The sequence below is a fragment of the Lactuca saligna genome, chromosome 6 (genome assembly GCF_052625555.1).
Source record: "Lactuca saligna cultivar CGN05327 chromosome 6, ASM5262555v1, whole genome shotgun sequence".
Taxonomy (NCBI): domain Eukaryota; kingdom Viridiplantae; phylum Streptophyta; class Magnoliopsida; order Asterales; family Asteraceae; genus Lactuca; species Lactuca saligna.
This window is the reverse complement of record NC_136422.1, coordinates 143,973,221-143,999,418: the sequence shown is the minus strand read 5'-3', so window position 1 is coordinate 143,999,418 and position 26,198 is coordinate 143,973,221. Positions and strand designations below refer to the sequence as shown.

Here is a 26,198-nt window from a genome sequence, read left to right as displayed (position 1 = left end):
AGCTTGAGAATATCATCCCAGATGTTGCTACTCCTGAAGAATTGGCCACCTTTGTGGCCCATGAGCGTGATGCCACGAAAGTTCACTGCATCATGCTGGCCACCATGAACCTCGAACTCCAAAAGTCCTATGAGGACATGTACCCATATGAAATGCATCAGGATTTGCTAGACAGGTATCACCAGAGCGCGAGGCAAGAGCGCTATGAGATCATTACTAACATGATCACCGCTAAAATGTGGAGTGGAGAATCCCTAACCTCTCATTTGCAGAAAATGCAGAGGTATGTTGATCGTCTTCTCAAACTTAATGTTAAGTTTGATGAGGATTTGGCCATCGACATAATCCTCCACTCCTTGCCCTCCTGCTACAATCAGTTTAGGATGACCTACCATATGAACAAAGAGGAGGTCTCCTTGAGCAAGCTCCAAGGACTCTTGAGGACTGTTGAGAGCAACCTCAAAGACAAATCCGTTACACCGTCCCCTGCTGTGTCTGCTCCTGTGATGGCGATAGGTCAAGGAAAGGGCAAAAAGAGGAAGGCTCCATGTAAGAGCCACCATAAGGGGAAACCTCGTGACGATTCTTCCTCAAGTGGAACCAAAACAGGTCCTGCTAAACCCTCTTCCGATCCAAAAGAAGCTGAGTGCTTCTATTGCCACCAAAAAGGGCCACTGGAAGCGAAGGTGCCCACAATATTTGCAGGACATAAGAGATGGGAAGATCAAGCCCACCTTTGCAGGTATGTATTCTATTAAATCTAATAACTCATCATTTGCTACTTCATGGGTTCTTGATACAGGGTGTGGTTACCACATTTGTTCAGATATGCAAGGCCTAAAAAGAAGTAGGGAGATGGAACAGGGGAAGATGAACCTGATTATGGGAAACAGAAGATCGTCGCCTGTGACCAAAGTCGGTGTTTATTCTTTAGTGTTAAGTAATGGGTTAGGGACAAATTTAGAGAATTGTTGTTATTCGCCAGATATGGCAAGAAACATTATTTCTTTTCACGGGTTGTTTAGACAAGGTTTCAGATATTCTTTTGATAATAGTAATGGTTTTATTAACGTTTATTTGAATGGTGTCTTTTATTTCAATGCATTACCTTGTAATGGGATTTATGAATCTGTGATGATTGTTGATAATTTAGGAAATAATGTTTTGAATATTGATTCGTCTACTAGACTAGACAAAGTATGCTTGTGGCATTGTCGCCTTGGCCATGTCAACAAGAAACGTATAGCTAAACTCCAAAAGGATGGAGTGTTGGAGTCATTCGACCTTAGGGATGATGACACGTGTGAGTCTTGTTTACTTGGGAAGATGACTAACTCACCCTTTACTGCACTTGTGAAAGGGGTGAGGGTTTATTGGATCTCATACACACCGATGTATGCGGGCCCTTTAGATCCACCACAAGGGATGCTTGCCGCTTCTACGTGACTTTTACAAATGATTATAGCAGATATGGATATATCTACTTGATCAAGCAAAAGTCGGAAACCTTTGAAAAGTTCAAAGAGTTTAAGAATGAAGTGGAGAATCAGCTGGGCAGGAAAATCAAGATGCTTCGGTTAGACCGAGGAGGAGAGTACCTAAGTCTTGAGTTTCACGACTATCTAAAAGAATGCGGAATCGTTTCGCAATTGACGCCTCCGAGGACGCAACAATAGAATGGTGTGGCTAAGAGACATAATCGGACCTTGTTGGACATGGTTCGTTCTATGATGAGTCGGACTTTGTTACCAATAGCTTTCTGGGGGTATGCCTTAGAGACTGCCGCCCATATACTTAACTTAGTTCCCACCAAGAAGGTTTCCAAGACTCCTCACGAGATGTGGACAGGGAAGGCTCCCTTGTTGGCACACATTAAGGTTTGGGGTTGTGAGGCTTTTGTAAGACGAGAGACTCACAACAAGCTTGAACCTCGGAGTGAGAAGTGTTATTTCATCGGCTATCCACAGAAGTCTTTTGGCTACCTTTTCTATAGACCGAGTGACAATGTTGTCTTCGTTGCTAGAAGAGGAGTTTTCCAAGAAAGGGAATTGATAAGCCAAGAAGACAGTGGGAGGCAAATTGAACTTGAAGAGATTCAAGATCAAAATGATGAAGGAACCTCTGACACTGGCACTCAACTTGAGGAGGAAACTCCTGTTGAACCTGTTGACGAGTCCTTACCTCTTCGACGTTCCACTAGGGCTAGTGTTCCACACCAGTTATATGGTTTTCATATTACTACTAAAGGGGATACATTTATTAGTGATAGTACACTAGTGAATTTGGATGAACCTAGCAGCTACAAGGAAACCATGGCAGGCCCGGAGTCTGCTAAATGGAAGGAGATGATGGACAGCGAGATTCAATCCATGTACGACAACCAAGTTTGGAATTTGGTTGATAATGTACCGGGTGGTAAGACAGTCGGGTGCAAGTGGATCTTCAAGAAGAAGACGGACATGGATGGGAAAGTGCATACTTATAAAGCGCGATTGGTTGCGAAGGGCTTTACTCAAACTCCCGGAGTTGACTATGATGAGACCTTCTCACCAATTGCGAAGATAAAGTCTATTAGGGTGATGCTTTCCATAGTTGCATTTCATGATTATGAAATATGACAAACAGACGAGAAAAGTGCTTTCCTTAATGGAAAGTTGGCTGAGGATGTCTACATGAATCAGCCAGAGGGTTTTGTCGATGCGAAGCATCCAAATAGAGTATGCAAGCTTGAGAAATCCATTTATGGATTGAAACAAACGTCTCGCAGATGGAATCTTTGTTTTGACGAGAAGGTTAAAGAGTTTGGCTTTCTGCGAAGCGAAGATGAATCTTGTGTGTATGTCAAAGCCAGTGGGAGTATAGTAAGCTTCCTCATATTGTACGTCGACGACATACTACTCATAGGAAACAATGTCTCGACCTTGCAGGAGGTCAAGTCCTGGCTTGGGAAATGTTTCGCTATGAAAGACCTCGGAGAGGCTGCTTATATTCTTGGAATAAGAATAGTAAGAAACAGGGAAAAGAGACTGATAGGACTCAGTCAGGATACATACTTGGAAAAGGTACTAAAGCGTTTTAGTATGAAAAATTCCAAGAAAGGGGAGTTGCCAATCCAAAGCAATACCAAGCTGAGTAAGACTCAGAGCCCGAGTACAGAGACAGAGATAGCTGATATGATCTGAGTACCTTACGCTTCCGCAGTAGGCTCTATCATGTACGCTATGACTTGTACTCGCCCTGATGTGGCCTTCGCCTTGAGCATGGTCAGCAGATATCAAGGGAATCCTGGTAGAGCTCATTGGATTGCAGTTAAGAATATTCTTAAGTACCTTAGGAGGACCAAGGAATGGTTTCTAGTCCTCGGTGGGAGTGATGACTTAAGGGTACGAGGGTACAGTGACGCTAGTTTTCAGACGGATCGGGATAACTTCCGATCGCATTCGGGCTGGGTCTTTACCCTAAATGGAGGAGCAGTGACTTGGAAAAGTTCCAAGCAAGAGACCGTAGCTGACTCAACGTGCGAATCAGAGTGGCAGCCTAGATTGAGCCCTGGGACTGATCTTCCCGTTGGCTTTACTGCATATTGCGGCAAGCGAAGCGTCAAAGGAGGCTATATGGTTGAAGAACTTCATTGGAGACCTTGGAGTTGTGCCATTCATAAAAGAGCCGATGGAAATTTTCTGTGATAATGAAGGAGCGGTTTCCTTAACCAAGGAATCGAGAGATCATGGCAGATCTCGACATATTGACAGAAAATTGCATTTCATCAGACATCGGGTAGAAGAGGGTCTCCTCGTTGTGAAGAGGGTCTCCTCGTTTTGAAGAGGGTATCATCAGAAGAAAACCCAGCAGATCCCCTTACGAAGGGACTGAGTAGGGTCATACATTTGCAGCACGCTAGGAGCATTGGGCTGAAGGATGATATAAGTTTGGATTAGATAGGAAATGTGTAATAGATAGTTTGTACTTAACATTCGATGAATAAATAAAATGTGTTATTTATGAGTAAAGCTACTATCTTGTGTTGGTTATTTATCTATTGTTTCCATTTTGCATGTTTTGACTTCCTGAATGATATGATTATTCAAAAGGTCCGCAGTCGGTCACATTTTGGAAGTAGGTATGAATGAAGACTGTCCTGAATTGTTTGTAGATTGTCTAAAAGGTTTTAGACATAGCAAAAGTTTGCTGCAAAGTTCATGAATGCTTATGAATATGAGTTGAGCATTGGATTAAACCCGAGTTTGCTGTATCACTTAGTGGTGTTTTATCTTAAGTGATCGCAAAGCGATACCATCATATAGTCTTAAAACTTAGAGATATGGTTGTTGTTTGTTGGTTGGTTATACAGTGATAATGTGTAAACGCATCAGTAACTTGATGCTATAAAACACATTATTGTGTATGATCCATTAGTAAATAATAGATGAATATGAGTCGAAGTTGATATGTTCCTTTTATTTTATGAGAATAAAAGTGATATATTGGCCACTTGATGATTTGGTTTGACTTATGTGTCGGGCCCGGTCATAATGAAGTTGATGTGTTCAACTAAATTCTATGTCAAACAAATCGGACATCAAGGAACTACTGCTGGACAATAAGAATTGTCAGCATGATATCCAGAACAGAGGATTATACGATCCCTTATCTAAAGGACAAGTTGATCAGAGTTGATAGCGAAGTATAAGAGATACGATTGCTAACCGGATTCTAAAGTCATATGTGAGATATAGTTCCTAGACTTATCCAAGTGGGAGACTGTTGGAATAGTATCTAAGCCCGTAACTATATTTGGTATGTACTTGACTCGGTTATGCATGGTCCTTTTGGGCTGCTTTCTCCAAAGCAACTTGACAAAGGTAATTTAAGGAGAAAGAGAGAGTATTATGATTTATTAATATATTATAAGAATAATATGTTAAAGGAGAAATCATATTTATTTAATTAGTATTGGTCATAAATTAATTAGGAAATAATTTGGTGATCAAAAGAGATTAATTGAATAAAGGGGTATAAACTGTCAAATGTATGATAGTTGAGTTTTGGGTTAAGGAAACCTAATGGGCTTAAGGGGGAACGAAATTATCATATTTTCGTCCAAGGCCTTATTCCAGAAGGTTCCATGGGCTGCTTGGTGGCTAAGCTGCCCATTAGGGTTTAGACTGAAACCCTAGTAACCTGTAAGTATAAATATGACCCCTAGGGCATTGAATTCGGCTACCACTTGATTTTAAGAGATCACTAGGCCGATTTCTACCCTCTCTCTCCCTCTCTCATATTACCTTCTTGCTTGTGGGGTTTGTGAACCATTAGAGGAGTTGTATTTGTGACTCTAAGCTCAAGAGAAGAAGAAAGAGAAGATTTAAGCCAACAATTGAAGAGGTAAACATCTAGATCTGATTCTATATATTATTTATGTTGTTTATATGCTAGATTAGGGTTTGTAAGTCTTGGAATCAAAGCATGTTCAATAGTGAAACCTAGATCCAAGCATTAGGGTTTGTATGAGCACATATGAATGTTTCTTATGCATGAACCCATCAGAAACATTTGTAACTGAGGCATTTTACCAAACAATTGATGAGCATATTAATAAAATCACTTTAAAAATGTATATTTTAAACTTTTCCTTGTCCCTTAATGACATTTTCACATCACAAACAATGTTTTAGTCAAGTTCAATAAAAATTAACGAATTAAATAGAAATCAAAATGAAAAATATAAAAATAAACCTCAGACTAAAGACGGTGAACTTGTTATATATAGTCTTGATTTTTGTCACGAGCTTACGGTAACCATAGGTAGCCATGGATAATACCTCCGCTCACTCTTTGACACAAACAACGAAAAAACAAATTTTTTAGGTTAATAATGAACAAAAGATTTTTTTTGAACACTTAAGAGTAATTTAAAATACATGTTTGTTCCAAATAACTTTAGAAATGCAATTGCAGGTTTGCAAACGCTACCATGATTTAAACATAAACTCTAAATCCTACACTAAAAAAATATAGTTAATCTTAAGGATTAGCCACGGATTAAGATTAGGAGCACTGCCAAGCTAAAAGGGAACATTGTGAAGCTTACCTACCATTGATATTGCATTTTTTTGCTCGAAACCGAGTAAATCGGCAGCGTACGGAGGGTGCTCGTAACAAATGGATGCCGAAGACTCAAGAGAGAAAGGAGAGAGACAAAAGAGATGATGTTTGGCGATGGCTAATGGTGTATAGAGTTTGTCAGCAGAGAAGGCATCGCGGGTGTCAAGTTGCAATGGTGGAGCCGAAATATGGTTAAGGTTTGTGTAATTTTAGGTTACTAATGCATCCAAAATTTAAAAACCATGGATATGTTACGAAATAGGGTTAAGATTCGCATAATCATTTTTTAAAATGAATTTTGATTTTTTTTTAGATGACATCATCAAAATGATTATAGGGTGAAAAACTATAAAGAAAAGTCAACCATTGATTTTGATTGTTGAAGATGATGTAATCAAGTTTCTCTTTTAATAATATTTAAATATTATCTCCAAAGTGTTAGATTTATTTCAAGAACGTAAAATCCTTGCCGACAAAAATAATACCTCGAGAAATATAGATATTGGTGAACAAAAATTATATGAAAAAAGAGTACAATTTTTTTGTAATGTTTTTTCGTATTTGTAGATATTTATGTTAAAACAATACGTCAAGAAATATAGATATCTATGTTAAATGTACATTGAAAAACAAAAATAATAAACCTATATTTAAAATAAAAACACATTAAAAAATGAAAAATTCGAGAGAAAATGAAAAAAATACTAGTTGAATAAATATTTTTGAAACTATAATAGGTTGATAATGTTTTTTAATAATCCTATTTTGGTCAAAAACTAACATCTATCTGTAGCATAACAAAGTAATATTGTTGTCAATGTTATATGAACCTATTGGATCTCACAACTCAAATAATTAGTCAATAATTATATTAATTACAAACACATTATAAGGCATTGTAAGGACCTAATGCATAAAGGGTTAAATGGTTACGGTCTTGAAGGCTAACACCTGCACAATGTGCCTCATAAAGGTTGGAACCAATACAAACTGTTTTAAAGTCCATGCTCGGTAGAGATTCTAATTTTCCTCCTATTGTATTGAGATGAAATATTAGACTATTTGGTACAGATCTATTGAGGGGCGTTTTTGCATGTGTGGAGGCACCTCAGCGCGGTGGTAACGACTGAAACATCACCCCGCCTTGTGTTATGAGATGTGGTAACAAGAACGGGAGGCAACACCCAATCTCTCTCTCTCTCTCTCTCTCTCTCTCTTAACACCATGTTATAACATGGGGACTTGGCGGAGCCAGTGTCAAACTAAAGGGTAGCATAATTTTTTTTAGGGTAGCCCAAAGTTTTTCCAGGGCATCACCGCAACATAAAACAAAATTTTCCGAAAAAAAATTACATTACTGAAAAAATTAAAAGGCATCCCGAACTACCACAAGCTCTCTACATTGGATCCACCCCTACGAACACCACCCCCACTTCATGCTATAACATGTTGGAATGTAAGGTGACAATACTTGGTTTCATAACATCGTTGACCTAACCCTACAACCTTATCCATTTAAGGATACAAGTTTACACTCTGGTGTTTTAGGGTTCATACACTATGATGTATGTAATTCATCAAGTGAGCAACCACTCAATTGTTGGGTGTTGATCTTGCTTGGGTGCGAATACTTATTAACGAAGTATATTTTGGTTACTTTGCAATATGTGGATACACAACCATGTTATAGTTACCATAACAACTCGATGTAAAGTGTTATATAAACATTATATGGTCATGCTATAGGTTTTTGTACGGTCCCTTATATGATTTTGTTGTTTGTGCTTACAGTTCCGTATGTGTATTTTTTTCCCTATATTTACGTAATCGTTTTGTACCATGTGAAACCTAACATTGTTCAATTGGTGATCAGGAAGTCATGGCATATATATGCAAATTGTGTTTTGACCTTATAATTGTAGTTTCCACGGATTATAAATTAGTATGACAATAATTAAAAATAATTAAATACAATGGTCTTGGATTTCATGAAGATGTAATGAATATCCCAAGCCCGTATGTAAAATGATTAAATCGTGTAAAGTTTTTATATAAAAATGATGTGTTTTGGTCGTTATATAATGTCACATGTATATATGAATCGACTACAATTTTGTGATTTAATTATCTGTGTAATACCACTTGAGCTTTTTTTTTTTTTTATGTTTGCCATTCTATGGCATAGTTTCTGGAAGTAACTATTATTCCCAATAACTACTATAACTGATAGTTACAATTTGCAATTATTCTTGCAAAAACACAAACCAAAAGTACACCATACGTTAAAAAAAGAAAATAAATCCAATCTTGCAATACGGTATATTATTTTTTTTTGTTAAATCCATGAAACATGGAGAAGTATTGTGAAGCATTGTCAAAGATTTCATATAGAATCAAAGTAAGGAATCGGTTTTGACTTTTTTTATAAACCTTTGTTTTACTATTAAACAAAAAGTTGTTTAGTTTAATTGTGTCAAGTAAAAATTAAAAAAAAAGTTCTATTTCTAATTTTCTATTACCCGTGGTATCAACAAAAGTTTGACTGGGCCTTGACCTCTAATACGGCCCAAAACACTGAATTTAGGGTTTTCAGGGCATCCGCCTCTATTTATATTTCACATCGCAATGCTTTTCTTCATATACTTCATCTGCGATCTTCAGGGAATTGGTCAGGTTCAGGAAGTTATTTATTTATCTCGAAGAAATTAAATCGTTATGGTTTCTTTTAATTTTAATCTGGTTTCAGTTTTTAAAATTTAGTTTTCTGTTTAGATTTTTTTGATTTGATTTTGCTATGAGGAAATCGTAATTGCTCCAGAAACATGAGTTAATCCTGTCGATGATGGCAGCACCTCTAAGAAGTTCTGAGCAATCATCAGTTAATCGTTTCGATTTTTTCTGCAATTTAATATTAATTCGATCTTCTTTTTTCAATAAAGCGAAGTGACGATATAATTCAATGCTCTGTCAATCCTCTGACAAATTTTGATTGATGTTAAACTTTGAATCTCGACAGGTTCCGATCGCTTTTCATGTTAAAATTTTTTTCCATTATATACGAATACAAGGATTTAATCTATTTTTTGTGTTTTTAAAAATTTAGTATTTTTATTCATTTTTTTTATAAAGCGAAGTGACGATAAAATTCAATGCTCTGTCAATCCTCTGACAAATTTTGATTGATGTTAAACTTTGAATCTCGACAGGTTCTGATCGCTTATCATATTATTTTTATTATGTTTTTGCTTATTAAAAAGCAAACTTAATTGCTTATCTGTTATTATTGTAATACATTTTGGCATATGATGAATCTCAATTGACAAATGGGTAATTTGCGACTGAAAGCTTTTTTTTTGATGCTACATCACCTTGGAGAACTGATGCCAACTATTTTTTACAAGCGAATAGATATCCATTTCGTTTTATTTTCAATTTATTTAGTTTTAATATTAAAGTTATACTTTGTTCGATGGTAATCAAAACTTTTGTAAACATAATTTTTAGTTTTTGTATATCTTTACATACAAATTTAAAGCACCATTTTTCAATAGTAATTAGAAGTCCCTGTAAATACTTATGATGTCTTGTTTAAAAAGTTTAAACATTTAATTTGTTCGAATTGGAATTAAATATTAGCATTCTATTAAAATGCTTTATTTAAATAAAAATAAAATTTAAAAAGTTTAAAAATGTAATTTTTTAGAACTTAAATTTATTACTTTGCTGAATTTTTGTGAACTTTACCATATTTTAAATGTTCGAAATTTTAGTCCGAAAATTAGTCTGAAATCTCAAATCCGTAGTTATACTGGAGTCAGCAAAAAAAATTAATTTTTTGCGGATTGGGTATTCTAAAATTATTTATTGTAATAAATATTTTTTGGTTATTTTTCTTTTAAAATATCTAGGAGTAGGACTATAAATAATTGCTTGGTGAGCACAAGCAGTTAAAAAACAATCAAAATCAACTTAAACGATCATTATATACAAATGTTCATGACTTATTAAGAACAAAGTAGGAACAGGTCATGAAACACAAGCAGCAATACTCCATTTTTTCCTAAATTGTTTCTTATTATAACCCGATTTCCTACAAAAAATGTTCATGACTTATATGAACATTGTTTCTTATTATAACCCGATTGCCTACAAATTCTACAAAGCGTAACATTTTTTCCTTCTTTATAGATACCATGTTTTGATGATTGTGGTTGATATGCTCCATGACGAAGAGCACGTGCAACTTAAATGATGACATCACATCGGTTTATAATAGTAAAACCCTTTGATAGAATGAGCAAAGCCCAAAAAACACACTCCTAAATTCAACTTCATACACATGTTCATTTGCTTTGCGGTAAAGTGATATAAGACTTCCTAGTTTTCAAACTAAAACTTTCATTTCATTAGTCACAACCCTAGATAGATTATAGAAAAATTATCGTTATTAGTTATATCTATAATAGAATTCATCTATAAAACAAGCAATATATGATCATATCATTATGTGATAATAAGAAAAAGAAACACAATGATGTAAATTAAATTAATCTGAATCAGATTGTGTAGATGATTTTATTATAGACATAATTATAATCGCTCATCACTTTACCAAAAAATCTAGATGCGCTTCAAAAATTCAATCCATAAATTATAGTGGAGCGGTGTGTTTCAAGATTGAACGATTCAATCCATAAACTATAGTTGGACGGTGTGTTTCAAGATTGAACGATTCAATCCATAAACTATAGTTGAACGGTGTGTTTCAAGATCGAACGATGTGGATGAAGTTGAGTTTATGCATGTTTTTTGGGTTTTGTTCATCCTATCAAAGTTTCACTATATCGACCGGTTTTTAGAATTGATGACATACACTAGTATGGTCATTTGAGTTCTCATCGCTTCCTCATGAAACGTATTAGCCAAATTTAGAACTATTACGGAATAAAAAGAATCGTCATCGTTCAACAATGCTAAAAATTGGTATTTATATTAAGGAATGAGTTATTGCTACTTTTTGTGGATTTTGTAGGAAACAAGGTTATAATCTAAAACGATATCCGTCTAAGCATATTTGTTACCGGTTCAAGTTGAAACTAATTGTGATGTTGGAGTTTTGTAACAGACGATGTTAGAGTATTTTTTTAACCGTGTTGTTTTTTTGTAACAAACAATGATTTTTTTTATTTATTTATTTTTTAGTTGTGTTTTTTTTTTTTGTATCAAATGATGTTGCAGTTTTTTTTTTTTTTTTTTTTTTTTTTTTTTTTTTTTTCTAATTTTGGGTGTTTTTTTATAACAACCAATGTTAGAGTTTTTTTTACTTTAAAAACATTCTATGTGTTATGGAGTTTTTACACTTTAAAATATATTGTATGTTTAAATTATGATGACTAAAATTTGATTGTTAAAAGTTTGTATAAGAAAAATAGATATTTAAAATAAAAAATCAGAAAAAAATTGTAATTTAAAAAAAAATAGTAAAAAATGATTAAAAAAAACCTTAATAAAAACTATTATTAAAGAAAGATAGTAAAAAGATGAAATAAAAGAGAAAATGGAGAAAAATGAGACATTTAAAATAAAAAGCATTAAAAAAACTGAAAAGTAAATAAAAATGAAAAGAAATACTAATATTGTAAATAATTTTGAAACTAGATTAGAATAGGAAATAGTTTTTCCAATCACTTTATTATGTGCAAAAACTCATTAGTTTTTAAATTAGAGTAATATTAGTATGGTAAATATTTTTGGAACCATAAAATAGTTTTTCTAATTATTCTATTATGGACACAAACTTCATAAACCTCTTATAGAACAGAATTCTCAAGATACAACCCTAGTATCCCACATAACCTCTTATAGAATAGAATCCTCAAGGTACAACTCCACATAACCTCTTATATGATAAAATTTACAAAGTACAACAAATAGTACTTATCAAAATACGCAACACAAGGATGGTCACATGCAACACAAGGATCATTAGTGATAATGAATAAAAGTATTAAGTAGAATGATAATAGGATAGTTGTATAAGCATCAAGAAAACTAGAATTATCAAAATTCAATATTTATCTTCTAATACTCTATCTCTAAATCCTATACATGATACATGACCTTTTTTCTAGATCTCTACTTTGCCACGTGTCAGTGTTTTAGGCGTTCAACTTATGTTTTTACCACTCAAATTTCTTGGAGATTCTTATATAGTTTCTATGTCGAACTCCAAAAATTAGGCATTTAGGTTATGTTTGGCAGACTAGCTGATAACTGAAAAGTTAGCTGATAGCTTATAAGCTAGTTGACAAAAAATAATGTTTGGTAAAAACTAACTGAAATATATAAATGACGTAAAAGGACATTTAGAAAAATACATTTTTTTTTGTAATTAATTAAGGGTATATTTGGGAATTTTTTAGAAAGCTCCTAAAAAGCTAGCTTATCAGCTACTTTTGACTTGCCAAACATGACAATGTAAAAAAGCTCGAAAAATAAGGAGAATTTTAAATTTCAAATCTTCTTTCTTATTTGAAATCATAGAAAACCTGTAACTAAATTATTGATAATTAAGCATCAAAATATGTGAAGAAGAAAATTGTTTCCATGATTAATCATGTATCACATCTCTCTATTGCGATTACAAATATTTTTCCACCCACAAGCCTCCCCCTATCGATTTGAAGGGTTTAATACGATTTGCTTCAATGATTGCTTATACTTTGGGTTCTATTTACCCTTGTGATTAGAAGAGTTTTTATAGTAATTTTATAAAGTAACAAACTTTTCATGCCATTTCTTCCCCTTATTCCTCATGAATTGCAAGTCATCTAAGCTTCCAAGAAGAGAAACTGCCATCGATATGTAGCGCATGGTTCCAGTTATGTATTTAATTTAAAATTTAGTCACTTTTGTATAGAAACTCGACGAGTTGGAGGCCCTAAACTCGTCGAGTAGGAATGAAATTGGACGCGGGTTGTAAAGTCTACTCGACGAGTTGAGAGCCTCAACTCGACGAGTAGGACTGGTAGAGTGAAACCCTAATTTTCAGGGTTTTGCACCCTATTTTGAGCACCTAAACTTCCTTAGGCTGGACTCATTTACTGCCTCTAAGTCCCAAACCCTAAATTTCGAAACCTTAATGCTTTGTGTGAGCTTGTGAGTCATTTTTGAGAGAAAACTTGTGTATTTGAAGATTGTGGAAGAAGAAGAAGCTTGAGGACTCAAGAAAAGGAGTGCGTAGATCCAGAAACTTCACCCCATTCTCATCACTTTTCGGTAAGCAAGTCTCAAACTTGCTTAATGATTACTTAGATCTCTTCATTTTCACTTTTATGGGTTTTTTTTGGTCCAAATACCTTGATCATTGGGAAATGGACGTCTCAAGTGAGTATACTTCCAAATCTAGGACCTTGTAGGGCTTTCATGGCATAAAGCTGCAAACTTTATGGCCATTGGACCCCCATGCAAGCCTTAGGATGTCATTTTGGCCTTTTTAAGCTCCAAAAAGCTATGCATGGAGAGGAAGTTAGAGACTTCATGTGTTCAAGTGGTGTCTAGGGTCTAGATCTTAGTTTGTATGCCTTAACTTGAAGTATTAATGGCTTTTGGGTCAAGATCTAGGTCTTAAAGAGTTAAGGTTTGAGCTAAATCCATTAGGGAAGGGTATTAACAGGTAAAGTTTGAAACTTTACCCTTAAAAGGATATTTTCAGTATGTATATGAAGTTTGGAGCTTAGATCTGAAGGATAGGAGCTTAATCTATTAAGATAGCTTAACAGACTGAAGAACTCGACGAGTTGGGTTGAAGTGTCCCCATTCTGTAAAAGGAAGAATTCAACGGGTTAAAGGGTGACTCGACGAGTTGACTGGAGAAGTCCCGATTCTGTTGATAGTAGGAACTCGACGAGTTGGATCGCGATTCCAGGATTCTATGATTCATGGAACTTAGTGAGTTGATGGATCAACTCGGCGAGTTGAGTCAACCAAGAATGTTGAATTTGACCAGAATGCTAACATCGACCAGGGTGTTGACTTTGACTTTGACCTTGACCAAAGTTGACCCTTAAGGGGTTATCAGTACGAAAGGGCAATTAAAGGAGATCTTTATGTGTAGGAGTTTGCATGGAGTTGAATTCAGAGACAAGGACAGTTCAGCTACTTCACGACATGTGAGGTGTGTTACTTTCCAATAGAAGTGGATCAAAGGCACTAATGTCGACCCACTAGTAGTTGATTATAGTTTATATGATTGTCTTTGTGATAATTGTCTGGTATGCCACTATCTGTTATGATTTATGTTCTAGTATGCTATGATATTATGTGATAGTGGTATGAGGGGTGAAATAGTCCCCGTTACAACTTGAAAGAGACCGAAGGGGTAGGCCAAGGCGCATATATGCTAGGTAGTATGTGATTTATATGTATATGTACTAGGATGATATGTGATAATGGTAGGGGTGAAATAGTCCCTGTGAGTGGTTGAAAGAGACCGAAGGGGTAGGCCAACAACCAGATATGCTAGGCAGTTACTGGCTGATAAAGACCGAAGGGGTAGGCTAGCACCCAAATATGCTAGGCGGTTACAGGTTGAAAGAGACCGAAAGGGTGGGCTAGCACCTAGATATGCTAGATAGTATATTAATGTATGGTATGTGGTATGATGAGAGAACTCACTAAGCTTTATGCTTACGGTTTTCAGTTTTGGTTTCAGGTACTTCCTCTTCGAAGGGAAAGGAGCTGCATGATCGCAGCGCAACACATTACATTTTCCGCACCGGAGATCTTTGGGAATTCTACTTTGATGATGTTTTATTATAACATGTTTTGACTATCGATACATTGGATTTTGATATGAGTGATACTATGATTGTTTTTAGACAAATGGTTTTATAATTGATTAATTTAAAATTAAAATTTTGGCCTTAAATTTTGGGATGTTACACGATATCTACTCAATGTTTGCATGTTATTTCTCTGCTAATCCACTTTAAAAAATGTTTGCTTTTCGACCTCTCTAATTTTTTGGTTTCTTTTCTCTTATACCCATTCGATTTTTCTTTGGATTCTAAATGGGTTTTCGTTTATGGTATAGTGAGGTTTCAATGTACATAATTTTACCTGGAATAAATCCTTTCTTATTTTTTAGTCTCGATGCTTAAGCTTGGGTTTGAAGAATGAGTTTAATTGTTTTATAGTTGGTCTTTATTAAGATGCACACCATGTGTTAGATGGTGTAAGATGCATCCCATTTGTTTGATGGAATACGTTAATGAATCCGATCTCTACTAATTTACTTATAAATATTGAACCTTTTGAAACTATTTAATTAAGAGATCATAATTAAAATTGTAATTTAAGAGCATGTGCATGATGAAATTTAAACTTGATCAATTAATACCATATCTTCAATGACATCAAAGCCACACAAACACCAATGATGGTAGAAAGTATGTAGGAAGGAAACAAACCAACAAAGACTAGCAATAGCAGCTACTTGTAATTTCATCTCATTTAAGGTTTGAACACATCAAACCGATGTACCATTCTTCCTCTTTTCTATTAGTTGTCCAAAATACCTCATTATATTTATTGAAATAAAAAAAGAAAAAGTAATACAAATTCAGTTATAAGTAAAAACTTAAAACGTATCATTTTTTTCATCATTGAGTAGGGTTCAGAAAGGTGAATTCATTAATTTTGGATTTTAATTTTCATATTCAAATAACATGGCATGAATCTCGAGGGTCACGTTCAATTAGAAAAAACTATTCCTTTGTATGATAAAAGATAGTCAAGTAGATATTAATATGGGAATGTTTATATTATTTCATCAAGTTTGGTTGGCAATTTGCCTTTAACTCTTGAAATTAGGTAAATCTATTTTAACTCTTGACAATGGATTTCAATATACATTTTGTTACTGTTAGGGTGCAAAGTCATGCTTGGATGAGGATTTACCTACTTATGTATGTAATGAGTTGTCTTTCCTTTATAAGGAAGTAAGTGACATTCATTTTATGTGAGAAACCATTTTGGAGTGTTAGAGTAGAGAGTGAAATTGTGTACAAACCCATTTGTATAATCTTTCTAGATCTAATATGAGCTTACACATATTTATTTACATCTTGTGTTCTTGAATTTACATGTTGATTCACTAGATCGCTCATATTCCGCACATGCCATCTTGATCTACACCACATCAATTGGTATCAGAGCGGGTGTTCTTGATTGGATCAATAATTAGTCCTTGATGGCTATCTTTATTTAGTGATTCTTTTTGTTCATTGATCTTCATGATTTAGAGAGTTTTTGGATTCTAGAAATCGAATTCATATTTGATTCTATTTAAAAGTTGATTTTCTTCACTAGAATTCAAGTGATTTTTACTTTCTCTCTCTAGAAAACCCATTCGAAATCACTTTCTCTCTCTAGAAATCTTCAAGTTCTTGTGATCATGGTGAATTTGCCTTACAATTCTTGGATTGTGATCGTTGAAGGTATCAAATACAGAGTCAATAAAGATCAATATTATGGGTTGGTGTTAAACAAGTTGATTTTTTTGGGAAACTATGGTTTCTTATAGAGGATTGAAGGATGATCATGTAAGCTTGAAATTTCAACCACTTTGTGAGATCAAATGGTTGACTGATATTACATGGTCCAAAACAACACGTAGTAGTGATAAGATTAGAGAGGAAAAATATTTGTTCAAAAAGAAATATGTTTCTCTTATTGAAGACCCAAATGATCTTTGTGCTCTTAAGGTTGTTGAAGTTCTTGACAATGGAGTTCAATGTGATGTTCTTGATGTTCAAGAAAAAGGAGTTCAAGTTGATTCTCAAGATGAAAAAGTTTTTTGCTCAATTGGAGTTCAAACCGATGATATTGTGTGCTCTTATGATTTGTTTGAAGGAATGATTCCGTATTGGAAGCTGGTGATTCAAGAAGTTCACAAGTATCAAACTCCAAAAGATTTCATTCAAACTCACAAAGTTCAAGTTGCGGAAAGTGGGTTTGTTCATGATGTCAAGTCTTCAAGATGCAAAAAGATGAGAAAGAAAAAGAAGAAGAAGATTAAACGGAAGAACAAGCGGGTTTATTCACAAAAATCATCAAATATTGTTGTGAAATCCAAATCCGTGAAGCAAATTTGGGTTCCAAAGTAACAATCTCCAAAGTTGTATTGAATTTGAAGTCAAAACCCAATAGTGTTGGTGGTTCTTTTGAAGATGTTCTTGGATCGTTGAAGAACACGAAGAACGAGTTGTACATCTCGCATAATGAGTGGTACAATGCTCAAATCGGAGATTTTCCCATTCCGAAAAAAGAACCAAGATCTTCTAAATTTGATTCGTTCGTTGAAAACGGAACTCGATTCGTCAAAAAGGTATCACAAATTCTCAAATGGATTCCAAAACGTCCATGATTTTGATTCGCGCGTTTCGTTTTTAAATTTTGATCATTTTGTCTCAATTGGATCAAATCCGTTTCAACGTTGAATGATCCAATTATTTTTGTTTAGATCAAAATTACAAAAATAAACCAAAATCGAAATTCACTGTTCATTTTTTTTAATCCATTACAATTCAGTGATTAAAATCATTTTCTAAAAGGTTCGATTACTGTTCATTGTTGTAACCCAAATTCCAAATCTGTATTCATTTGGTCCAATATGTCAAATTGTTACTGTTCATCTTAAGTCCATTGAGTTTAATCCATTTATTTCTCATTCTTTTAATTGATTAGGATACACGACTTAATCAAAATCTTAATATTCTTGTGTTTTTGACTGTTTCACAACCGTATTCTCATCAAACTCAATTAACTTGGATTTTGATTTTTTTTTCGTCCATAGTCGTTTTCTTTGAATTGATTTACTATATTTCTGAGACCTTTAGCTGAACATATTACGATTGTGAAATCGATTGAAAGACATTGGAATCAATTTTCGTTTGGGTCGATATTTCTTAAAAATCAAAATTGGATTTCGATTATGATTTTTGGGAAGAACTTACATTTGGTTGTTATTGGTTTGATTGATTGTGAAAAAGCGTTAGCGAAGGCTAAGTATGTGAGAATTGGAGAATCGATTTTGTTGATTTGGTTTGAGTTGACTTTCTTTGTGAAGTAAAAATCAGTGTTCTTCATAAATCAATTTTGAAATTGAAAATTAAAATGGGTTTGGAATTGAAATGGTTGAAGTAGACTGTGGCTTAGAAATTAAATGAGGTCGAATTCCTTTGAGATTGTGTGATGTTTGATGACAATTTTTGAATGAAATTTGAATGGATTAATGATGTTGGAAGTCCAATTTTCGAAGCCTAGATATGTTGATGGTCAAGGTTTTACTCGCTAACAAATATTGTTAACTATTAGATGAATGAAGCTTTGAAAGGATATTTTAATGTCTCAAGAACAACTCGGCGAGTTCCGTCTTGACTCATCCCCATATTGACACTTCCTGACTCACTGGGTTATCCCCCAACCCGACGAGTCCACTCGCTGAACACATTACGTGAAACCCCAACCCTACTCGCCGAGTCCCAAGAACAACTCAGCGAGTTCATGCCATGCACACACTTTTATTGACCTTCTGAGGTCAGATCTGCTTTCCCAAACCATAGATCCGGCCTTCCCAAGCATGAATGTCACGTAAAGTTCGAAACTTGATGCTTGTATACCCCCACAAGGCATCAAAAGGTGATTTGGTCCCAAAAATAACCACCTAGGTCCAATGACTCCATAATAACCCAAAAAGCCCCAATGGTTAAGGTCTCTGGACCTCTTTGAGTCCAGATCCAAGGCACAAACTCGAAGAGGGACCATTTGCTTCACATAATCACTCTCGAAAGGGGTTATAAAACCCTAACTCTCAAGATTAACCCTATAACTGAAGGAGATTCAAACCCTTACCTCAAAATGAAGCCTATGGACTCTGGATCTGCTGTAATCTCACCTCCTCCTTACTCTTGCCACCTTCCTCTTGCTAAACAAAGAATACAAAGGCCCAAAAGTGACTTCCTCTCTCCCACAACGAATTAGCTCTCTTAGGGTTCTCTCAAGGGACTGGTAGCCGCAATGGGAGGCTATAAGTGCCCTTAAATAGGCTCCAAACCCGGGGAATTAGGGTTTCATTAAACAGCGTGGACTCGCCGAGTCCACTCCTTGGACTCGCCGAGTCCAGATGCGAACCTTGTCCAAAATCGCGATCCTACTCGGCGAGTTTGAGCTCCAACTCACCGAGTCTCCTCACAAAATACCAAAAATGAAAGAATGAATAATACATGGGAATCCGGGCTGTGACAGGAACCCTGGCAGAGCTCATTGGATTGCGGTTAAGAATATCCTTAAGTACCTTCGGAGAACCAAGGAATGGTTTCTAGTCCTCGGAGGGAGTGATAACTTAAAGGTGCGAGGGTATAGTGACGCCAGTTTCCAGACCGACAGGGACAACTACCGTTCGCAGTCGGGATGGGTCTTTACCCTAAATGGAGGAGCAGTAACTTGGAAAAGTTCCAAGCAGGTAACTGTAGCTGATTCAACATGCGAATCAGAGTATATTGCAGCGAGTGAAGCGTCAAAAGAGGCGATATGGTTGAAGAACTTCATTGGTGACCTTGGAGTTGTGCCTGCCATAAAGGAGCCTATGGAAATTTTCTGTAATAATGAAGGAGCGGTTGCCTTGACCAAGGAACCGAGGGATCATGGTAGATCTCGACATATCGATAGAAAATATCACTTTATTAGACATCGAGTAGAAGAAGGACACCTCGTGGTTAACATGATATCATCAGAAGATAACCCAGTAGATCCGCTTACGAAGGGACTGAGTAGGGTTAAGCACTTGCAGCACGCTAGGAGCATTGGACTTAAGGATGATATTCGTTTAGATTAGATAGTTTTAGAAACATATAATACATAAATGTAATTGACATTTGATGATTAAATAAAGAAGTATTATTTATAAGTAAAGTTACTGTCTTATGTTAATTGTTTAACTATTGTTTCAATTTGCATGTTTTGACTTCCAGAATAATTGAGTTTGTTAATAATAGTCGAATTATTCAAATATTCCACAATCGTTAATGTGTTGGAAGTAGATATGAATGAAGATTGTCATGAATTGGTGTGTAGATTGTCTAAATGGTATTAGACATAGCAAAGGTTTGCTACAACATTCATGAGTGCTTATGAACAAGTTTTGAGCATTGGAATAACCCGCGCTTCCTGGAATCACTTTATGGAATGTGACAAAAGTGATCGCAAGACGATAATATCATATGGTCTTAAAACTTAGATATATGGTTTATTATTTACTAATTGGTTATGCATTGATAATGCGAAACCGCATCAGTAAATTGATGTTATAAAATGCATTGTTGTGTATAACCGATTAGTGGATAAGTAAATGCATATAAGTCAAAATTTATCTGTTACTTCTATCCTAAGAGGGTAAAAGCGATATCACAGCCGCTCGAGGATTTGATTTGACTTATGTGTCGGGCCCGGTCAGGACTGAATTGATGTGTTCAATTAAGTTCTATGTCAAATAAATCTGAGATTGAGAAACCAACTGCTGGACAATTAGTTCCATGAGATTGTCCGCACAACATCTAAACACACGACTGTACGATCCCTTATCTAAAGGACAGGTTACTGATGAGATCAGAGTTGACAACGTCTTTGAGAGCTACGATTGCTAATCGGATTGTGTTTGCATTTATAGTTACTAGACTTATCCAAGTGGGAGACTGTTGGATTAGTGTCTAAGGCTGTAACTATATTTGGTAAGTACTTGACCCGGTTGTGCATGGTCCTTTTGGGATGCCTTCACCGTAGCAACTTGACAAGGTGATTTATATAGAGAGAAGAAATATTATTATTAATGTGTTATAAGAGTAATATATTAAAGGAATAATATTATTATTTGCTTAATATAAGCCATAAATTAATTAGGGGTTAATTTGGTGACTTAAAGAGATTAATTAAATAAAAGGTCATAAACTGTCAAATGTGTGATAATTGTGTTTTAGACTATGAATCCTTATGGATATGGGAAGGGACTGTAACATCCCGGAATAACAAGAGTAGAGTTGAAGGGCTAAAAGTGAAATTGTATAAGGGCAACTCGGCGAGTCCATGGGTGGACTCGGCGAGTAGGGTCGCGACTTTGATCGCGTGTTAAGTGGCCTACTCGGCGAGTCCAAAGATGGACTCGACGAGTAGGTGCTGAGTGGAGAAAACCCTAAATCCAGAGGATGAACCCTATTTAAAGGACATTATACCCTCTCCCCAGCCTCTTTGATATCCCTTGAAGTCCAGAAACCCTAGATACGTGATTGTGGAGGATTTGAGTGCATTTGGAGCTTGGGGAAGTGATTGTTGAAGAGATCTTGGAGAATTAGGAGGCTTGGAGCAAGGGTCTTTTCTTAGATTCAGATTCCTTGCTGTTGGGGGCTTTATTTTGAGGTAATATCTCGTTCTTGGGCTGTGTTCTTATAGATTCATCATTTAGGGTTTGTGTGGGAAGCTTAGATTGTGGTATCTTGAGTTTGAAGGATAGATCTGAGGTTGCTACCTCAGATCTGGAGTGGAGAAGGTCTTAAGTGCATTAAAGTCCCTGTTCTTGAGTAATTGGTGAAGCCATCATATCCCAAACCCTAGCCCTAGAGGGTAAAATGCCTAGATCTCTTTAGATTCACGTAAAGTTTGTCACTTTACGTGATAGATGGCCTTAGGAGGGGTAGATCTATGGTTTGGATCATCTGCATGGCTTGGAAAGCCTCTGTATGGATTCAGACCCGGTGGAACTCGGCGAGTGACATGGGTGGACTCGGCGAGTTGAATGAAGATGGCCTGGAACTCGGCGAGTTGGAAGAACAACTCGGCGAGTAGGTTGAAGATAGTCGTAGACTCGGCGAGTCTGTTCTTGGACTCGGCAAGTCTAGTCGTAGGGTACAAGTTTCTTTTGGAAGTGCTGTGACTCGGTGAGTCAAGGGATGACTCGGCGAGTTGGGTCGTGAATTCGGAGGTTCTGTGTATGAGGACTCGGCGAGTCATCGGGTTGACTCGACGAGTAGAGTCAGTCAGGGGTAGACTTTGACTTTGACTTGGACCAAGAATTTACCAGTTGACTTCCAGGGGTATTTTGGTATTTATTGAGCTCAGTCTTTTGGTATTATCAGTTGTGGGGTTTGCGTCGGAGGGTGGAGCAGCGTGATCTATCTTTTCAGACAGCAGTTGCGAGGTGAGTTATCCTCACTATATCAACAGGGTCTAAGGTACCAAGGCCGACCCTTTATCGGATTGAGATCTGGGTATCTGTTGTTATGTTATTGCTTTGATTTGTTTGCATCCGGATAGTTAGGATGGTATTCGTTAGAGACCGGGTTAAGGTCGGTATCCCGGTAGATAGGATGATGCTATGCTAGTGACCGGTTAGGTTGGTATCCTGTTAGAATATGTTGTGTTATGTGATCTGCTAGATCGGTTTGACTGAATATGAATTGTTATGTGATTGTATGTTTATGTGCACACGGTTGTTTGAAGTGGAGTTGGGTTAAGGCGGGTCCTGCTTCGTGCTGTAGGCCAAGATACCCAGGGTGGACCGGTTGTTCCGAAGGCCCAGCGAGCGGTCCGGATAGGCTGTAGGCCCCACGAGGGCGGACCAGACGTGCCGAGGCTCGGAGAGTGGACCAGGTCGACTGAAGGCCCGATGCGGGCGAACCAGTCATACTGTAAACTCAGAGAGTGGACCAGGTGGGTTGAAGGCCCGGTGCGGGCGGACCAACCACACTGCTGACTCGAGGTACATGACTGGACTCGGAGGGTGGACCAGGTGGATTGAAGGCCCAACACGGCGGACCAGTCTCACAGTAGACCCGATATGCATGACTGTTCTGTGACTTTTTATGATATAGCATGTTATGTGTATGGTATATGTGGTTGGTATTTTGGGGGTATCTCACTAAGCTTTCAGGCTTATAATTGTGGTTTAATGTTTTTCAGGTTCTTCAGGAGACTGTGGCAAGGCAAAGGCGTGATCGTACCGCTCCTCGTGCTTATGTTTTATGAAATGGACCTGGGAATACTCTGATAATAAATGTATTGAAAACCTTTTTGCAATAACTTAATGAATTGGGATGTTTTTGAAAAGTTTAAATTTTATTGAAATTTTGGTCGTTATAAGTTTTTATTGAAATTTTGGTCGTTACAGGGACGATTTTAAGGATATGGATATCCTAGAAATCGTCCAAGGCCTTATCCAGAAGGATCTTTGGATTGCTTTGAGGCTAAGTTATCCAATTAGGGTTTAAGGTAAAACCCTAAGAACTCATAGTATAAATAGACCCTTAGGGGTTTGAGAAATCGGCCACTCTATGTTTTGAGGAAACCCTAGAGCCGATTTCTCACCTCTCTCCCTCTCTCAAATCATCTTCTTGCTAGTAGGTGTTTGTAAGCCATTAGAGGAGTGAAAATTGTGACTCTAAGCTCCAAGGAAAAGAAGTTTTCAAGCAAGTAACTGAAGGTATTATTCTAGATTTGATTTCATATGTTATAAATTGTTTGTTTACACTAGATCTATGATTCAAAGTCTTGGAAACAAAGCATGTTCAATTAGAGAAACCTAGATCCAAGCAATAGGGTTTGCATGTCCACATAGGAAATCTCTTATGGCTCAAACCCATCAGTTTTGTGTTGCTGAACTCTCGGAACAACAACGCATCACCATCCTGCAGCCCAGTCGCAGCTATAGCTGCAGTGGCCGCAACAACCGCAGCCGCAGAAAGGGCAACGTATTTCTCGTCAAATGTCTCTATCAGTGTGGTCTTGATATACCCAAACATCTCTGGTATCTCTGTCCGGATGGCCGTAGCCACCTCCTTATGGATGATCCTACGGATCTCAGCATCACTCGTACCGCTGCTCTCTGGTGTGTGGCGTGTCCGAACCATGATCTCCCTATGAAATACAATATAAGAATATTAGGGACTCACTCGAGTATACCCACACTAGATAACTCCACCCTACTTGTTCCTTAGTACTCTAAGGATTCTTACTTGGGCCGCGCACTGACTCGGTGTCTTCAGTAGTACGGGCCCAATACTACCGTCCACACCGCATCAGCATTCATCCCAAGTCCTCCTCCTAGAGTCCCAAATCCTAAGTACTCTACCCTCTTTCATCATATGCTACTTGCTAACAGATTTCTCATAAGCTCCTCACTGCTATCTAAACATTCTCAAACATCTCTAGCAACAAAACTCCTAGACTAAGGCATCATATATTAGGCCACTTTAGTCCTAATAAGAATACCTAGTCTACTCTAGCATGCATTAACATAACTCAACATATATCATAGCATAATATATCTCATATCACTTATTACAGGGGTATTTTGGGAAATCACCGTTCGGGCGCTGGCTGATCGTACACACGACTCTGCTCTGTTTGTCTCAAAACTCTTTTTACTTCTTTTTTTTTTAAAAATGTTTTGTTATCAAAAATTTTCTCAAATCCTCAGTTTGAGTTTAGATACGCCTGGAGATGCATCCGAATCCCTCAAACCAAGGCTCTGATACCAACTTGTAACGTCGTAAAAATTCAAACAATTTTTCACTTTTTAAAACCATATAAATTCATTCATAATCATTTTCAAGAAAACAATGTATCAACATTATCTCATTACAAATCCCCAAGATCATAACTTATCAATAAAACCCCACGCGCGTATGTGTACTGATCATGTCGACGCCTTCCCGCGATCCTCACTAGAACCTGAAACACATAACACAAAACACTGTAAGCACGAAGCTTAGTGAGTTCCCCAATATACCACACATAACACATACAAGCCACTCGAGGCTATAACTCTGCGGGCCCTTGGGCCCTAACTCTGTGGACCCTCTAGTCCTAGCTCTGTGAACCCTTCGGTTCTAACTCTGGTATACTCTGATATACACACGGAAAAAATCACATAGAAATAATGCAGTGCAACACATCATATAAATGATAATTGTGTATATAGGAGAAGGGAAACTTAGTGGTTCTAATGATGGTGAAGCGGTTATTGATATTCCAAAGGATCTTCTAATTAATGATAATTGTGATCCTATAGGTTCAATAATTGAGGTTGTATATCCTTCTATTCTTGAAGATTCTAACATTCCAGAATATTTTCAAAAAGAGCAATATTTGCTCCAAAAAATGAAGTTGTCGGAAAAATAAATGATCGTTTGTTGTCATTATTTCCAGGAGATGAAGTCGAATATCTAAGTTCCGATAAACTATGCAAATATGAGTTTATCCACGATCAGTTTGATGCCAATTTATACTAACCTGATGTTTTAAATGGTCTTAAAGTCTTAGGTCTCCCAAATCATAAGTTAATTTTGAAAGTCGGTGTTCCAGTTATGTTACTGAGAAATATTGATCAAATAAATGGCTTATGTAATGGAACTAGACTACATGTGATATCTTTGGGCAAACATGTTATTGAGACAATTATCATAACTGTAAATAATATTGGAAATCAAACATTTATTCCAAGAATGACCTTAACACCATCTGAAAAACAAATACCATTCAAATTCCTAATAAGACAGTTTCCATTAGCTGTTTGTTTTGCACAGTGTTGCAGAAATCGGTCTTGACGGCCGATTAACCGTTTGGCGGCCTCGAACCGATTACAATTAGGGTGTTTGGCGGAAATTGGTCAAAATCGGTCAAACTCGAGGCTTAGCAGTCCTCGGTGGTCATAGGCGGGAAATATTTAAAAAATAAAATAAAATTCAAATATTACACTAAAATTTTATAATTTTAAACTTTTAAGCTTTCAAAATTTAAAATATTATACTAAATTTTTTAGAAATTTAAAATTTAAAATTTCCAAATACTTAATTTTTTAGTAAATATTAATTTTTTAAATAATTTTATTAATAATTTAGGGTCTCCGATTAATCGCCGATTAATCCCCGCCGAGTCTGATTAATCGGTTATCGCCAGTCGACCGTCGAACGATTTTTATAAGAGTAAATTACTAAAATAGTCCCTATGGTTTGGTCAAAATTTCACATTTGGTTCCTAACTTT

At 36.3% G+C, this 26,198-nt stretch overlaps 3 non-coding genes across 3 annotated transcripts; all 3 read left to right on the top strand.

The window, feature by feature from the left end:
- The first annotated feature begins 9,043 nt into the window (after positions 1-9,043).
- On the top strand, positions 9,044-9,132 carry LOC145003506 (small nucleolar RNA snoR14). The gene has a single exon (XR_013661976.1). It is a non-coding gene; the product is annotated as a small nucleolar RNA snoR14 (small nucleolar RNA).
- A 101-nt stretch (positions 9,133-9,233) lies between these two features.
- Positions 9,234-9,322, top strand: LOC145003505 (small nucleolar RNA snoR14). The gene has a single exon (XR_013661975.1). It is a non-coding gene; the product is annotated as a small nucleolar RNA snoR14 (small nucleolar RNA).
- A 76-nt stretch (positions 9,323-9,398) lies between these two features.
- On the top strand, positions 9,399-9,494 carry LOC145003702 (small nucleolar RNA Z101). The gene has a single exon (XR_013662149.1). It is a non-coding gene; the product is annotated as a small nucleolar RNA Z101 (small nucleolar RNA).
- Positions 9,495-26,198: the final 16,704 nt, after the last annotated feature.